Genomic DNA, 18,730 nt, shown 5'->3' with positions numbered 1-18,730 from the left:
ACCATTTTTAACAGTCTATTGCAATCAAAAATCTGACGCACATCTCACACATCAAAAGGCACAGATATATGTTTTTTCAATATAACTTCATCACATTTATGTGGAATTTATTAACAACTTAAGAGTTACCGCTGGACAATCATCAGCACAGGCCCGATTCATGCTAAACCCTAGTAAAGCTTCCACTTGAGCAAATAAAACTCTTAATTTTGTCATCATTTTGCAAGCCAGAAACCATAGTTGAACGTACAGATAATTGCCAAATAGCTGGTATCACCAGATCATAAATATGTCTAATTTGTTCACTTTTCCACAAAAAAGGTATAAAATGCTAGTGGCCTTAATCCAATATAAGGGAATAGCAGAGGCAAATGTCCTTGATCAAGCAGGTGTGGATCACAAGACAAATGTAGTGTAACCACAAATGTTGAGAAGTATCAAAACTGCTCCTCAATAATGCAAAGCTCACTCAGTGTATGCGAAAATACTGAGCCTAGCTATAATGAAAATGTGTAATAACTAAGGTCCAAGGCTGGTTTTTAACGGTCTTAGTGGACAAAGATATTGGATGCCATGCCTCACCTGTAGTCAGTCACACAAGTGTGCTTTGTTAGTGTTAAATCTGTTTTTATTGGCAGAATACAAAGTAGGGTAAACAGAGTTAAGTCGCCTACAACCCAGCGGGCCGGCTAGCCGTGGTCTGTTCATGCTTGCATAGCAACGATGAAAGTAGGGTCTCACAGAGTTGAACACAGCAAGTCGCCTACAACCCAACAGGGCCGGCCGCGAACGAAAGGGGGAATAGCAACCGACTGTTCGTGTCGTGAGTGGGTAATCTTGCCAGTTAGAAAATCTGGAGGTGAAAGGTGATAGTATGCTGACCAACCGCAAATCGGTAGGCTCTGAGTAGTATTCCGTTTTCAAACACTGAACAAAACAAAAGAGATAATGTGACATCAATAAAGAAAACATAGGAAACCCCATCCCCCCCTCTCCCTCTCCTCAGTGAGCAAAACAAAGAAAGGACGCTTGACAGTCTGTGTGCCCTGGGTGGCTTGCAGCCCCACTGCGTCAGGAAGAAATAGAGATCCAGTGATATGCAATCTTATGGGGCGGCAGCGGTGTCCTCTGGAACCAACTTCAGAATGCGGAGGTAGTGTGGGCAGGTCAGTTCTCGGAATTCAGTGGAAAGGATGGTTATGAAAGGGGCCCAGGTTTTGGCATAATTTTACTCTTCCCCGCAGCTGCCATTGAAAGCTCCTCCATCCCTAGAAGACTCCAGAGTTGGTGGAACCACTGTGTGTGTGATCCGGTACCTTGTCCGATTTCCACCCTGCCAGTATTACCCTGTGTGCAGCGTTCAATGCAAGCGACATCTGCCTCCCTCTAGTAGAGCGCAAGGGAAAGGTTATCGCGTTGGGTAAGCCTAAGCGAGTGTAAGCAGGGAGCCTGGGAATGGAGGTGCCGAAGGCCAAATCAATGTCATCCAGTATCATTTCCCAGTAGCGGGTACGTTTTGGGCAATGCCAGAGTAAGTGGAGAAGTGTTCCGGGGCTTCCGCAGCCCCGCCAGCAGAGGCCATCACACTGGGATTGCCATTTGGATGGTAGATCGGGGGTGTAATACCAATATGACGCAATCTTGAATAAGGCTGTTTTTTTTTTTTTTGTTTTTTTTTGAAACCGTTTATTGCAATCTCAAATATATACAGGTAGGGGCCTACAACCTTCTGGCCGGCCGCTAAAGTGACGATAACAAATGACATACATACAGTGAGGCACTTAGCTTTACATAGACACTAAGGCAGGAGGTATCCACAACGCGGGCCATGTGGCTCTGAGCCCACAATACGGTTTCATTTTATACAACACAACAACATAAATAAACACACACCCGCAAGGCAACCCACGATCGAAAGTGGCAGCACATGCTCCTCAAATGGGGGACCCCAAACCAACCACTGAAAACCCCCGAGAGGGGAAGGGAAACAGGTCTGGGACCGGGAGAATACTGTGCTCGGAACTGAGGGAGGGAGCAAACTAGGGGGATGGAGCTGGTGAAGCGGGAGGCAACAACGGCGGCTCGCAGATATCCCCGCGGTAGGCGTTCCAGGGGCCCCATATCTTCACCCATGCCCCAGGCTTACCCCGCGCCACATACACCACCTTTTCTCGGAACATGCACCAATCCATGTGTTCTTTCCAGGCCGACACCGCCGGGGACCTCTGGGATCCCCACAGCTGTGCAACGTCCCGTTTAGCCACCATATAGCCCAGAGTCACCCATCGCGTCTGCGGAACCGAGTAATCGGTCGGTTCCCACACATTCAGCAAACATCTCCTCGCTTCAGGCAACAGCGCGACATGCGTAACCGCTCGCAGGACCTCATGCACACCACGCCAGAATCGCTCCACCCTCGGGCATTCCCACAAAATGTGCAAAAAGGTCGCTGAAGCACCACACCCACGCTTACACAATCCGTCCTCGGCATAGCCCATACGCAGAAGCCTTGGCCCCGTCATGTACACCCGGTGGAGTATCTTAAGCTGGACGAAACGAAGGCGAGCCGGGATGGCCACCTCCTTCGGAGAGGCCACCGCGGAAATCCAGTCCTCGTCGTCCAACTCCAGCCCATCGGCAACCCAGGCCTCGCGGAGGCCAGTCAGTAAGCCCAAACGATCATTTATCAATTTCTTGTAAATGAGGGAGATCGTGCTGTCCGGAACATGGCCATCTAGCACTCGATCCTCCAGGGGGGAGGACTCCGGGATGGAGGCCACGTCTGGGAAGACGGAGCCCAGCGCGTGACGGACCTGCAGGTACCGAAAGTATTCACTGCCCCGCAGCTGAAACTCCGCCTGCAACGTCTCGAATGTTTTAAATCCTCCCCTCGTCCAGAGATCCCCCACTGTACTGATGCCTATAGTGTCCCACTGCTCAAAGCCCTTCGAGGTCCACAGAGAGCCCAACCTCTCAGACGCATACAGCGGTGACGCCCGGGTCAAACGGTCCTTCCAACCCATAGCTGCATTAGCCGCGTGCCATACTCGCACCATGACCCGCGTGGGTCCCGTCAAGCGGGAATCGGGCACACTAGCGTAGAGCGCTCGATTGTAGTCGCCACCGGGTAGGAGCATCTTGTCCATTTCAAATGCCGGGTTTAGGGCGGGCCCATAGAGGCCCTGATTAATTGCAGCTAACTGGGAGGCCCAGTAATACCGTTTAATATCCGGGAGGGCAATCCCTCCGTCGTACCACGGGAGCGTCAACTTTGCCAAGGCTATACGCGGCCTCCCATCCCAGAACAGGCGGCGCTGTAAACCTTCCACTTCACGGAAGTAGCGCGCTGGGACCAAGTCCATAGTGTTCTGGAGAGCGTACAGGAAGCGCGGCAGTGACATCATCTTGTACAACGCCGCCCGGCCGAGCGGCGAGAGTGGCAAGCGCCTCCAGCGCGCGACATCCTCCTTCAGGCGCCGGAGGGGGGGAAGCAAATTTCGCTCGTAGCGGGCCACCGGGTCCAGCGTAATGTAGACACCCAAGTATCGAAATCCCTCCGAGGCAATCTGGATCGGACAGCCCCGCGGGAGGACAGGAGCCTCCCCGGAAAGCACATAGACACAGGATTTGGCCCAGTTGATGACAAGGCCTGAATTGCGGCCAAAAGAGTGCAGAACATCAACCAGGACAATCAGTGATTTGCGCGGGGAGGCCAAGTACAAAAGGATGTCGTCTGCATAGAGAGACACTCGGTCCTCATACTCAGGGGTCCAACGGAGACCTCGGATAGAAGGGTGCCACCGCAGCCACTCCGCCAGGGGCTCCAAGGCTAGTGCGAACAGGAGCGGCGACAGGGGGCAACCCTGTCGCGTGCCCCGTCCCAGCCCGAATGGGGCCGAGACTCGACCATTCACCACCACCTGTGCTAGTGGGTCCGAGTACAACAATTTGACCCAGCTGATGAAACCCGGCCCAAAGCCAAATTTCGCCAGCATCGCCCAGATGTACGGCCACTCGAGTGTGTCGAACGCCATAGTGGCGTCCAAAGACGCCAAGATGGCCGGCTCCCGCACGAACGGAACACGCGCTAGCACGCCGTGCAGGCGTCGCAGATTAAGAGCCGTATTGCGGTGGGGGATAAAGCCGGACTGGTCTTGGTGGACCAGGTCGCCCACCACGCCGACCAGCCGGTTGGCGAGCACCTTGGCGAGGATTTTAGGTTCCGCATTCAAGAGCGAGATAGGCCGATAGGATGTGACCCGATCTCGAGGTCTCCCCTCCTTGTGGATGACCACGATGGTAGCCAGACGCTGGTCCGGTGGGAGGGAGCCCCGCGAGTGGGCCGCAAGGAACATTGCGCGGAGGTGGGGTGCCAGTACATCCGGTCGCAGCTTGTATAACTCGATGGGAATGCCGTTCGGGCCCATGGCCTTGCCAGAAGCGACCGAGCGGATGGCGAGGGCGATTTCGTCCGAGGTGGGGGCGGCATCCAGCAACTCCCTGTCCTCCACAGAAAGGGAGGGGAGCGCGATGTCACGCAGCAGGGCATGGGAATCCTCCTCCGAGCAGGGAGAAACCGGGGAATATACCTCGCGAAAATAATCCGCGAAGCAAGAAACAATGCCTTCCGGCTCAATGACACGCACACCATCCGTCTTCTCAATCAGCGGGACCACACGACTCGCTCTCTCCTTCTTATCCAGCCACGCAATCAACTTGCCCGCCTTATCACCCACATCATACAATCGCCCCTGTTGCTCTCTGCTGAGGCCCCTGGCCGCCTCCGTGACGAGGGCCCTATAGGCCGCCTGCTTAAGGTGCAGAACGTGGAGCGCAGCGTCAGTCACCCCACTCCCCAAATCACCCTCCAATTCAGTAATTTCGGCCTCCATCCGGGTCACCTCCTCCTGTGCGCGCCTCCGGGCATGGGAAATGAAGGAGAGGGCCTCCCCTCTCAGCACTGTCTTGAAAGCCTCCCACAGGGAGATAGCCGATAGGACTGACCCCACATTCTCCTCGAAATACCGTTGCAAGGATTTAATCAAGTCAGCGCGAATAGTGGGGTCGCGCAGGTACCAAGCGTTGATTGGAGCTACCCTGCCCTCCCCCCTCGGGAAGACATCAAAGTGCAACAGGAGCGGGGAGTGATCTGAAATGCCCCTCGCCAAATGGCGCACCTCCCCCACCCTCCCGGCATAGGCCGCAGGGACAAGGATATGATCAAGCCGCGAAAGGCTACCATGGGCACCCGAATGGAAGGTGTACTGCAGCTGAGTGGGATGCTTTAAACGCCAGCAGTCCACCAATCCCAGTGTGTCCAAAAGGCCCGACAGCCACGCCTGTGCCCGGGGGAGGTCCCTAGGGGGATAACGATCCATAGTCCCAGAAACCACCGCGTTGAAGTCCCCCCCGACCACCAGAAGCCCCCCCGGAAGGTCAAGAAGGAGGCGTCCCAGGTCCGCAAAGGTGGTGGACTGTAACCCCGGTGGGACGTACACTGAGACAAAGACGACTACTTTGCCCTCCATTCTCCCCACCAAAACAGTGTAGCGTCCCCTCTCATCATGGCGCACCTCATCTATTTCTAGCGGGAGCGAGGTCTTGACCATAATGCCCACCCCTCGTGAGCCTGACGTAAAGCCCGAGTGGGCCACCAAACGATAACCACGTCGATTCATGGCACAAAAGGAGTTACCAATAAGGTGTGTCTCCTGCAGAAAGACCACATCAGGCGAAATCCGTTTCAGATATTGCAGGACCACACCCCGCTTAATCCTATCCCCCAGCCCGTTAACGTTCCAGGACAACACAGTCAGGTCCCTACCCCCCATCACATACAGATGCCATCATTTGTCCCCCCGAGAGCAACTCAAAAAAACCAGTACAATAAAGGGCTTGCCTTGCGGTAGAAACGAACCACACCCCACCCCAACCCACCCATCCCAACAGAACTCCCCCCACCCTGCACCCCTGCATGAGCCCAAACAGCCCCCCCAAAGTGCAGTGTGCCTGTCGCCCCATAGAAAGAAAACTAACTAGTCCCCCAGAGGAGGAGGGAGATCCCCCAACAGACCCCGCACGACCTCCACAGGAGGGGAACTTACCCTAATAGTCAATGGTGACAATGGTGACAATAACACAGCCCGGAGCAAGGCCTACCATTAGTCCCTTAGGCCTGACCCGGCGGGCCCTCCCCACCAACCGCACCCCCCCCGCCCCCCCGGCCCCGATCCCCGGGCAAAGTGTCCAGCCAGTCCCCGGCCGCCTCGGGACGATCAAAAAAGTGCGTGCGGCCATCTACCTCCACCCTCAGCTTAGCTGGAAAAAGCATCGAATATTTGAGATTCAGGTCTCGTAGGCGACGTTTGACACCCAGAAAGCTTAGTCTCTGCTTTTGGACCGCCGGGGTAAAGTCAGGATAGAAATTAATATCCATGTTGTCAAGTCTGACTGGCCCTTGGAGCCTAGAAGTCTGCAGGATAGCGTCTCTGTCCCTAAAATTGAAGATCCGGGCGATGAGAGGCCTCGGAGGGGCGCCGATCCTAGGCCTACCCCCGGGGACCCTATGGGCCCGCTCCACTGCAAAGAATTTGCTCAGCCCCCGAGGCTGTAGGTGGGTGAGGACCAGGTCCTCCACGAACAGATCCGCTGCCTCCGCCTCTCGTCCCTCTGGCACCCCGATAATGCGGACGTTGTTTCTCCGGGCCCGACCCTCGGAATCCTCCAGTCGACGATTCATCAGGGCGCTCGCCTGGCCAAGCCTGCGCACCTCCTGTTGGAGGGCCGCCACGTCAGTTGTGAGGCCCGAGGTAGAGTGGGCCAAAGAATCGACCCGGTCATTCGTTTTAGACAGATCGGCTCTCACGAGGCCCACGTCCACGAGGACCGAGTCGATCTTCTGCGCCAGAGTGTCAAAGCGCTGGTCCACCGAGGCCTTCATCTCGGCGATGGCGCCCATGACGTCCCGGAGGGTCAGGTCCGTGGGCGGAACAGGAGCATCAGTCGGGCCCGTGGGGGACCTACGCAGCACCTCTGGAGATCCCTTCTGGAGGGTGTAGCGGTCCATGTTGTTGGATTGTTGGGCCGTGCCACGACGGGTCGACTTCACCTTGGCCCGGTCGCCATCTTGTTTTGTGGCCATGGTCGCAATCCCCGAATCGAGCCAATCTCCTCAAAAAGGGGGCAGACAATCCCGTTCAAGGGCGCCGGGGGGGGGCGACCACCGCTCCTCAGGACGGTTCGCAGCCGGCGGGCCGGCAGGGCAGCCCAACGAGGCCACAGCACCGCACACCGCCCCGCAACCCAACCTCGCCTGGCAGCGAGGAGGGCGCAAAAGCGAAAGTGAAAGTGCGGGGCACGCGAGCCACCCAGCCTCGCCCGCCGCTGTTGTTCACTTTGTGTCCGGATCGCCCCACAACTCCAATACGGGGGGCCGGCGTGGAGAAGGCCGCAAACCTCAATCGATGCTCCTGCCGGTGTCCGAGGTCCGATTTAAAAACGGAAAACGGGCGTCACCTCTGCTCGGGCTCACAAATACAGTCCCCTCATCTGGGACAGGATTCTGTCAGGATTTATGCAGGAGGTCGCGGAGGTCCTCGGGAGCCTCGCACCTACGCGGCCATCTTGGTTGCGCGCTAGGCTCCTCCCCTCAAGGCTGTTTTTTTTAAACGCATAAAATAATCTCAACTCCTTAAGAAATGCAGCATTATGCCCACAATGCACAGTTTTGTATACATATTTTTAACCCAATCTATTATGGACGATATATAACAGAGTATCAAACGATGATAAAGAGCATACGACTCCATGAAGTGCACACAGTAGTACGGTTCAATTGCAGATTTTTTTTGTTTAAAGCGTCATATAATCCAACTCTCTATAGTTAAGTATTGTAATAACGAGGCAGGATCGCCGTGGTTCGCCGAAAGAAGTTTTAATGCAACAGCCCCTACACATGTGAATGGCACCGCAGCATATTTGCAGACAATGAACCGTCTTTTGCTTTTTCGCTAACGATTAACAGATTACATTTCATAAACTCTATAAAGTACTATATCCCAATCCACACAGGCATCTCAGGGGCAGATTCTGTGTAACCCTCCACTATCATAAAATAAGATCTGCTTGTTACATCAATAAGTAAACCGGAAGAGTTGTGTTACGACATTTCTCCTCCATTTGTTAATTTTTTTTGTGGTTGAATATGTAAATATTAGCATATGTACCGACAGTCCAGAAGCTATCACTGACTCCATCCTACATTACCCATATTCTCCCACCCAAATTTATTAGGCGGTGCTGCACTGGCATCAATACCTGGGGATATCACAGTAGTCGTTATGACTAGACATGGATAGGTTGGGTGTTCGTTCAGTCTAGAAACTCCGCGGTCGCAGATCTAATGCAGTCAATGCTTCTTCTCCAACAACGACCAATGCTCAGCTTAATGTGTCCACTGATCCCTTTACTGAAGAGACAGGCTACTTCAGAAATATCAGCACACTTGCCACCACAATTCCTCTGTTTGAACAGCACATTTTCTCTAACGACCTAATTGATGAACCTCTATACAGCGATAAGGAGAAGTTCATATATACCAAAGCTGAAAGGAACTCAAAAATAGGTGAACGGCGACCAATTCCCAGCACAATTCGAACGTTTCTAACGACCGAGTTGCAGGGGCTCGGTGCACTATTCCTGCTGGTTTACCTGTAGATGTTCCAACTGGCTGTACCTCTCTCCCTTCCACTGCTCCACAGGCTCATATGTTGATTGCCAGCCAGCCTTTCAAGCATTTCCGGTTTGAATCGAAAGCCGAAGGCACACATGCAACCCAAACAAGAAGGATCGCCGAGCTATCGAATGTCTATTGCTGCAGAACCAACGTATCGTGAAGCTATCGTGATAACGCAGGTTGCAGAATGTATATGCTGTTTGTGACGTACTGCAGGACAAACAGCTTTAGCACCCAGCGCATCACATATTCGCATGATGGTGATAAGAACTTTTTTAGGAAAGTGTAGCTCCTGGGTCAAAGCAAGCAGAAGATGATCAAGGTAGTATCGAGAGAAATAGAACACACCGATTTTGAACTAGATCACTCACTCCGCATGGAGACTCTGCATGACCGGCGTAGATATTCGCCTATCCTGCAGGTTTATGACAGACACTTACTTTCTCCATTTCTGATAGTGCACTCCACGTACAGGGCTTAGACATCTACATGCACACCGAACCCTCCCACGTCATGGGAACAAAGATGGCGTCGGGCTGTCCAAATGGGCCGTCCTAAAAGTGGACAAGGCGGTCACCCAGAAGCCCGATTGCCAATCACGCGCCAGCCTTTAACATAAACGCTGACGCAAGCCAATTAAAAAGAAGGGCGTGGCCTAAAGTACCCTTCTCAAACCGTATCGATTCCAAAAGGCCCTCGCATGGCGTGAGCAGCACATGCGTGCTGCTAACGCCAGGCGAGACCTAAAAAAAAAAAAAATCTTAATATGTGATGGAGGACTGACTCATTTCCCATTGCAAACCAGTCCAACCCGTGTGTCTAGTGGTTGCAACATGCCCTGTGGGTTTCTCCGGCTACCAAACTCTTGAGTGCAACGGGCCTGTTGCACGATATGGGTCCCAGAAGTAGAGTACCCACAAGTGAAATTGCTTTGGCTATCCGATCTACAAGGTGTACAGTTCCCCTCAGTGATCATTGATCACATGAAGCCCTAATTGGTTCCAATACATGTGATACAGCCCAGTGCATTAGAACGCCAACATATCAGATGCCCAAAGCATCCCAGTTAACCGGACACAAATACTTTTGCATTTTGGACATTACAAACTTTATGGACATACTATATCCAACATATGCAATTCAGCTCTATTCCTGGAAAGTGTGCCCCATTGACTGGCAAGGGGAAAAGAACACTGTGATAAAGCTAAGAAATCACAAAGGCAGAAGAGGCTTCAAAACAATTCCGTGTAAGAGAACATTGGACCAGATTTTATTCAAAACTATGGCACAGTGGATAAATGCTTTACACATGTTCCAAGGTCATATCTACCATTGTCAAATAACTGCCCTACTTCACCATCCTGCAGCTAAAGACCGACTGTTTTAGAAGTAATATCTTCAACTCTAAATTAGGCTTATTGTTTTTCACTGTATCAACCTGCGCCAGAGTTCCTAAACCACTTACAGTTCCTAAAATATACCGGGAGTGTCCTATTTACCAAAACTGGAGAGTCAGGTAACTAAAACGGAATAACTTGATTATCTAATTGTGGTGCAACATTACTTGTGGCTCTTAAACCCTGTACAGCAGTGCTAATAAAAGATACTGCAGAGTAACCATCAATTGCCTCATGATGCAATGAACAGGCCTCATACTAAGTACTGCTAATGAAGGACTCGAGCGAGTGACACCCAGCACTGGTTGTTGGCAACAAATTCCAGATGGTTGGAAGAAGCAGTGCCTACCACTCCAAAATAAGTACTGGTCACATTCATCCTCAAATCAGAGTAGCCGGTTGCTACCATGTAAACAGACCACATATGTCTTAAATTAAATCAGGGTTTTTTCCAAATAGAACTTGCAAGTTGAAGCCCATATCTATGGCCACTGACAGAGCTGCAAATTCAAGTACTAGACAAGCAAATGGGCGACAACAGCAACTATTTAAACAAAATGACAAAAAATAACTGACTTCATCTTCCAGATCAAAACTGGTTAGAGATTAACTGACCTAATCTACAAATTGGATTGTCAACTTGTAGGCACACTAATTATAACTGCTGATACAATGCATGTTTTTACATTTAACCCCGTTTTCTCCTACCCACAAACCAATATAGTAATCTTAGGTGTACACCACCAACTGACAGGAATATTCTTCATCTTCTGCCCCAGCTACAATTAACCAAAACAGGTATTGATAGTGATGGAGCAGGTAGAGCAAAATGTTGTATACCTCCTCTATTATGCATGAAAATACTAATTGAATAACCTACTTATTATAATTTACTAATTGTGTGCTGCGATATATTAAATCTAACCATTTGCATACACAAAATTACATGTGGGAACTTGCTATTTGCATGGCAAAATAACTAATAACTAAAATACGTACGCATATTAATAGTAGTATATGTGGAAATTAGATATATGTTGCTTTTGTGACGTTTGCATCTTCGTGGAGGACCATAAAGGTGAATATATTGCTTTAAATGTCGCTATATGCTAGGAAAATACTAATACATAAAGGGATTAGTAAGGGTATAACATTAGAAGCATCATTTATTTGTATTAATTATTATTTTGTGTTTGTGTCGCTTAAGTTGACATTTGGGCCTATCGCAATATGGTGGCAGAAACTGAGTTCAGAAGTGGCCACCGTCTCGTGAGCGCGAAGTATACTGCGCAGACTCAGGTGGCTCCGTGAACTTTCAAAACAACCTCTGGACACCCTGTCAAGGATGGGATATTGGTGGACTGCCAAGACCCCGGAAACTAGAAACTGGTATAAATGAACAATAGAGTCATACAAGTGAAAATCAAAACTTTGCAACATCAGTATTAAATCATCTCCGGAAACATATCAGCAAAATCCATGTGAACCATACTGACTAAGAATCAGACGTTTACCACTAGCCAATCACGAATATTCTCCACCCAAAAATGTTTCATGTTATCCCGAAATTTATTATAAAAGAGTAGTAGAATAGGGAGGGGTTAGCACATTCGGCGGTTACTATGACTGCACACCCTCTTTGACCCCACAGGCGATGACAGATGCTGGCACGACTTCTGTTTTTTTGGCGATCTTTGGGACTGTAACGTGTTGAGCAAAGGACTTTCGGACTCTGAGCTCTGGCCTGCTTATTTGGACACTTTAATGACAAAAGTTCGGTTATGCAGAGCCAATGAATTAGAGAAAACCCAGATAGCCAGAATAGGTAAATATGATGTTCTGTGATTTAAATAAATTGATCTAGAAATTCTAAACTTTTGAAGAGACAAATGCTAATATCAATTACAATGAAATTTTAGATTTACAAATATTGATTAACAGAAATTATGAGTTTGTGGTTCTTCGTTAAAGAGAATAAAGGATTTTGAGTCTTAAAATGTGTTTTAGCTGGTTCTAAATCACAATCAACCAATCCAACTAATTGGTCCGTCGACCAAGTGGGCGGAGTGCCTTGATGTTTAAGATTAAGAATCTATAGGTGGCGAATGTTAATGTATATTTTGTAAAGTAACTTTTCTTTCCCTATAGGTAATAAGGTACCCCCAACCACATGTCCAGCGCATCGTTCCCCCTCCTGTGTGCAGAACTGTGAATGAGAACGTGCAAGTATTGGTGTTATGGGCCCCACCAATGAATGCGTGTGTGAATGAGTTAATGTGACGGCGGGTCTGCGACGTAGGGAGGATAACTGTAAAATAATAATTTTTGCTCTTTCTTTTTCCCCGGCTTTTGCTTTTGAATCCAGTTAGACTGTTGCAACATAAATGCAAGCAGGATGTGCATTTATGCACCAAGTCAAACATCCCCCAACCAAGTCAGCTGTTTAACCTGTGCAGGTAGAACCTAAAGAATGTGGAGTAGCCACAGGAAATAACAAGAATGCAAGCATGCAACCCCAGAGTAGAGCAACAATCTATTCATCATCCCATTCTTTTCAGACTCCTGGTGCGGAATACAACCATTGATGCATGGTGAAATGCTTATACTTCACTTAGGGGAGAAGGATTTATGAGTCAATTACAACTTTGGTAGTGCTGCACCGGCTCTCCGCTGACACAGCACCTCCAAATCAGTGCAAGAACCGCCCACCCTAGTGCGAGTTGAACTTGTGGAAGGTTGACGTTCCTTTGCATTTCCCATGGCAGTGCCTGGAAAACAGGCACCGCAATGGGAGTGGTTCCAGCAAGGCATGGACGCTATCGTCCATGCCGTGCTGGAACTTTGGGGGAATACAGACGGGGGGCATATGATGTGCCCCCCTGAATGTATCCCCATGGTGGGGGTGGGCATGGAGGCCCTGTAGGGCCCACTTTCTTTCTGCACTGCAAGCCTTTTCATGGTGAGGCTCCTGCCATGCTGGCGGTGCAGGAACTCGTAATATGCTCAGCGGGACTGGTGCAGTCCCACTGAGCATTTTACATTGTGGCGCAGCTCCCCCACTACCAGGGAACAACTGTTCCCTGCCGCAGCCAGTGATCTACTGCCGGTACGATGGTGAGAGTAGTAATACGGCAGATAGTGGACTGCCACTGCTCCACCACCGCAAGTGCGGCGGTCGGAAGACCGCCATACTCATAATCAGGCCCTTAGTCACTACTCCTTTGCCCCTGCAACGAAAAGAAAAGTTTAATCTCCATCTATGATATATTACCACTATCCAGTCATCCTTGCAAGACCGGCAAAGGAGATTTCCCACTAGACATTAAAGAAACATAGTAATCAGGAGAAACAATGCAGCAACACACAATTCTGAACTTTCATCCATACCACCATCTTGGCCAAAAAAGTACTTTTGTACTCCGTGTACTCATTACTCAAAGGTAACTTCTTTTTCCAGGTTGGATCGGAAAGGAAGAACAACCAAAAATAGCAATCCCGGATCCCAGGGCACGAGGTGGAGGGGGGGTACACACGCGTGGACGCGTCCACCCACTGTTTTTACAGGGTGGATGCTGAAAGTCAAGAAGTTGGGGCCCACTGAAAAAGATGTGGAATTCGTCCCGTTGTAATTTCCAAACACTGGGACACTTTCAGCAGCGCCTGCACATTTTTATCTACTTTCGATCTGCAACAACTTGCAAGCAGGGACAGGATGGGGCTCTCTTATTTCTGACTCCTGCTGGGCCCATAACAAAGGCCAAATCTGAGGGTTCATCAGGCCTCCTTTTGTTGGAGTCTCCTGGCTGGCAGCAGTCAGGAGCCTCACACCTAGAAACAACCGCAGCAGAGGGGAAACTAAGGCTCACACCTTGTTAGCACTTCACACATACTTGAGAGGCAGCTTTTCGCTCCAATGAGCGATAAAGTGGTTGAATGATAAGTGCCTGGAAGACACAGCGACCATGCACCAGCCCTGGACTCATTCCCAAATTTGTCACTTGTTCCATCCCATTGCCAAACTCCCACGGCCAACACAGTTACACTTGGGATTAGCCCATAAATGCTATAAAAGTAGTTTATATTTCACCCGCAAGACACCTCCATACGCCCCAATTCTACCACTGATGGGGACACCACGGGGCAGGCTGGGTACCTCAGAGGCGGCCCTAATGGCCTGGCATGCGGCAGGGCTTGATACATTGGGCAACCTATATAGGGATGGCGCATTACTAACATTCGAGACGCTAGTCGAAGACAATGAACTGCCAGCGGGCCAATTCTTGTTACACACTTCCCTCCTGAAAGTTCTGTCAACTGCCTGGGGAGATCTGGCAATTGAGCCATCGACGCATCTGTTAGTCAATATTTACACGTACTGGGCGGGGTCACGTGGTGCATTGGCTGGTGGAGGCACTTCTCACACACATGCTGAGACCGATGCAATGGCTTTAAGTCCGATGTGCGGCAGATAGAGGTCGACCTTGGACAGACAAGGAATGGGATGCCATGTTAGCAGGCGCTAGAAACATACCCAGAAACTCGAGGTTCAAGCTTATTCAAACATACATTATACAGAGGGCATATCGCTCGCCAGATATGATAGATACTTTCCCATTGCCACTGCTGCATGTCCACACTGTCAGCATTTTGATGCAGACCTGCTTCATATGATGTGGACTTGCGCATCCCTTCAGCATTACTGGCAAGAAGTAATCACAATCCTAGCTTCATGCACGAATACGGAGATGCCATTGTCATGGGAAGTCTGCCTTCTAGGGCTGTACGCCAGATCAAAAAAAGAATAAAGTCACCTCGAAGTTTCGAGATCTGGGTTTCATTACTGCAAAACGTTGCATAACTAAAAAATGGAAAAATGCAGTCCCACCGGAGATACTTAGTTGGAAGCGTTCATTCATAATATAGGCTCAGGTGGAAAGTACGGCACTACATAGAGAGGAGATAGCTGGGCTTCGTAAGTTCCCCATTGCATAGAGCAGGGACACGTTGCTTGTTGCCTTACAGACCGGCAACCTGATAGTAGTCGATACCACCCAGTTAGTCAATCAGTGATAAACCCACCAGCCCGACCTCCCGACCTCCCAACCCCCCCCCATCTTTCAGCCAAGGGGAATTGACACGCCTCAGTGTCTACTGAATGGATAAATGTCGTTCCCCCTGGTCTGTCCTGGATAGCTATCCATACCTCCTCCGCCCTCAGACACAAGGGTCCTCTTTGTTGGCAAACTGTCCTGCCCGGTTATGTGCAATATATCAACTATCCACCAGGCATGTGGCTACGTGGAAATGAACTGATAATACATCTCTGCATTCAATCATGCACAATTGACATTGCTTGTATTTAGTGGATGGCAGATGTTCTTTTTATGTTTTAAGTTTCAGTTTGTTTAGAACATTTTGGAAAATGTGATTTATTGGTACTCACTGGTGATCGCCATATGCGTTCTATCATCACTCAAGTCCCTTCTTCTACTAAGCAGTGAATAGATGATAGGACCCGACTGGCAAAGATTTGTATGTATATGGTGCACACACGCAAGTTTCTGTCAGGACTGCTCAGATAAGGTGTGTTATGAGTAAGCAGTAGTTAGCAATGACACTAATGTGCAAACTATGATGTAGCTCAACTGTGGGCAATGGCATACAGAGGCATTCGTACATATGTTCACGTATGATATAAATGTCTGTAATAGGGAATAGCATATTTGTGTTGACTATATATTGCTGCGCTAGGCAAAGCTATTCCGCACATGGGATTTTTATTTCTGAAACCCACATCTAAATATTTTTGTACGGATTCGTGATGATAGTCATGTTAAAAAGAAAAATACCAATAAAGATATATAAACAAAAAAAACAAAAAAAAGAGAGGCAGCTTTTCACTGTGTTCAGGCTCGGTTTAGGAGACATGTATGCACTGTAAGAACGTCAGATGTGTTGATCTTTCCCAGTATTTGCACAAAATAAATTGCATTTATATAGCGCATATGACCCCTGAGGAGGCGTTGTAATAATTCAAATATCACAATTTTTCTTTTAAAGCACTATGGGTAGAGGAAGCTTTACGCTGACAAAAGGCAGCATTGGTTTATGTGAAGCAGTGGCGTAACGAAAGTTAAAGGGCCCCCCCTGCAAGGTACACAGAGGGGCCCCCACTCCGCATTTAATCTGGAGCTTTCAGGCCTCAGTACAGTGCTCAGGGGGCACCTGCAGCTTGGGGGCCCCACTGCACCGCGGGGGGCTGTGTTACGCCCCTGATGTGAAGCTTACAAAAGTGTGAATCCTCATCAGGAGGGTTTGCAAGTATACTCAAAATGATAGACCTGCTAAACATATATGCGAGGGCTTAAGATCTGATGTCACTTCTTGTGATGCCACTTCGTGTGATGTCATGAGCTGTGAAGTCATGCGCCTCGATGTCACACACTGTGATGCCACTTGCATACTGACTTATTAGGTTAGTACCCCCACTTCTTTTTTTAGGACTTGTGCCCTGCCGGATCCTACTAACCGTTCCAGGGGAGTATTTCCCAGTAACGCAGAAGATAGCAGGCAGACCAGGACACACGGAGCATTAACCATGATCCACGATCTGTGACTGGCAAAATGCTTTGCCAGACAGTCAGCAAGGCTTCACCCTTCCATTTCTTGGCAAAAATCTTAAATGGTAAGCGGTTACAATGGGGCGAGATTTAACGAAATCCAGAAGTCTACAAGTGACAACTTCAGCAATTATCTGGAAAAGCAAAGGGGAGCATCCAGTGGGAAGGCAATGGGCTAGGACTCCTTATTCAATGACCAGGCCCAAAACAAACACCAACCCCCCCCCCCCCACACACACACAACTGAAATATCAACACAGACTGCTGGCCCGAACAAAGCAGACATTTAAAATGGCATGGTGAAAACTCAAATATTTAATTAAAACGAAAAAGGCCGTGGATATTCAGTTACTACCATCTAAGAAGAAATACATGTTCAAGAACAAGCCTTGTCAAACCCACCAAACAACAAGAGACTATGTATAAGAATGGAACAAACCAGAGGAACACTTCTATGGAACACCATGCTAAGAGATTTTCCCTCCCCATATTCGAAACAAATACTCTTTGATGCCCTTCTAAGTGTCCACCACCATTCCCACACTTAATTGTATATGCCCTGTTGCCCTATAAACATTGCTACGCATTGCTAGAATAGGGGGAAACAGGTCATACAGCATGGCGTATGCCAACATTTTAGAATAGGAATGAGGGAGATTTTAACAAACTAATCAGGAGATTATATTTCCCCCGCTGACTTCAATTGCAACAAAGGCAATTTCAGACGGGAAACAGCCAATATTAAGCTAGTTTTTGCTTCAAAAATCGGGAGACTCCCGCCTGGTTCTGGTCTATTGGCATGCATGCGCTTTTGTTTATAGATAGGAGATAGAGCTGACGTTACGACGAAGAATAAAATGGGATGCACGTTTCCTTGACAGTGTCTTTGGGAGGTTGACGGTTATTTCCCCTTGTGCTTAACATTCCTTTCAAGACAATAGTGCTCGTGGTCCTGTTGATACTATGAGGCACACTTAAGGAAGTGCACGTGTATACTAATTATGTTGGAATCCTTCCGCTCCCCAGCCAGCGTGTGGCACAACAATTAATTCCCTGGTATCTCAGGATAACAAAAATCATTTCACCCTCAGTTTTAGGTACTGGCGTCCTTCGCCCACAAAGCACAATGGCAATGCCTGCTGAGACCTCCTTTGTAAACTACAGCTCCCAGAGCTCCGCTCGCTTCAGTAAAATCACACAACCCCCTTTAATGCCCCCCAAGACTCACCTGCTTTCGGTGCCCACTCGAATACTCAGCCCCAGTTTCCCCTTTCAAATGAGACCCGGCCTTGAACGCAAGGCACCTGCCGGGAAACCGAGTCCTGATCGTTTGGGGTCATTTGATCGACGAAGATGCAATGCGAGCCCAAATACTACAACTCCCGACAGACTCTACGGTGCTGGCACGCCCCGCGCTCCACCTGTGTCGAGCTTCCCGCACACGCTACGTTTAGTCACACCCTGACTGAGCCTGTCGCTTAGGCTGATGGGATATGGCGTTTTTATTTTATCATTTTATTCCAGGCAGTATAAGGAGACAGAAAGCTTACAAACTACGACTCCATTATGGCTTTTAGAGGAGATACGTATGGGGCACGCTCGGTACACGCTTAGGACTAGCGGTTGCTAAGAAACGGTAACGCCTTGGTTGAAAAAGGTGAATGAGGCAATTAATGCCTGCAGGGGGATTAATGACCGAATGACACCGGAAAAAGTAACTGCAAGGTGGTTTAGGGCAATAGCTACAAGAGGGGGAAAGTCGCAAAACTAACGTAGGGGTGGGTATGAGGTAAATTACTTCAGATAGAGGAGGCTGTGATATCTATAAGAGTGAAAAGAAGATTGAGGATTGTTGTGTCGTACTCATCTTTACAAGGATAATAACCGGGGGAGGTGGGGAGTTATCTTAAAGGGGGGTATGTAAGTGACCAATAACTCACGTGGGACCGATTATTGTGAATGGGACACCAAGAACGCCT

General features: G+C 49.1%; 1 protein-coding gene across 2 annotated transcripts in view; it reads right to left on the bottom strand.

Moving 5' to 3' along the window:
• Window positions 1–18,109, bottom strand: part of C1_2H1orf159 (chromosome 1_2 C1orf159 homolog) — a 273,746-nt gene extending 255,637 nt beyond the window's left edge. Inside the window, exon 1 of one of the 2 annotated variants that reach the window (XM_085609641.1) lies at window positions 17,980–18,109. The gene's annotated coding sequence lies outside the window, so the exon portion shown is untranslated. Of the gene's footprint in view, window positions 1–17,836; window positions 17,884–17,979 lie in introns of those variants that run through there. The other variant, XM_085609644.1, reaches the window with a different exon arrangement.
• Between the last annotated feature and the right edge of the window lie 621 nt (window positions 18,110–18,730).

The sequence above is a fragment of the Triturus cristatus genome, chromosome 1_2, assembly GCF_964204655.1.
Source record: "Triturus cristatus chromosome 1_2, aTriCri1.1, whole genome shotgun sequence".
Lineage (NCBI taxonomy): Eukaryota > Metazoa > Chordata > Amphibia > Caudata > Salamandridae > Triturus > Triturus cristatus.
The sequence above is the reverse complement of the archived record's forward strand: the minus strand, read 5'-3'. Positions and strand labels throughout refer to the sequence as shown.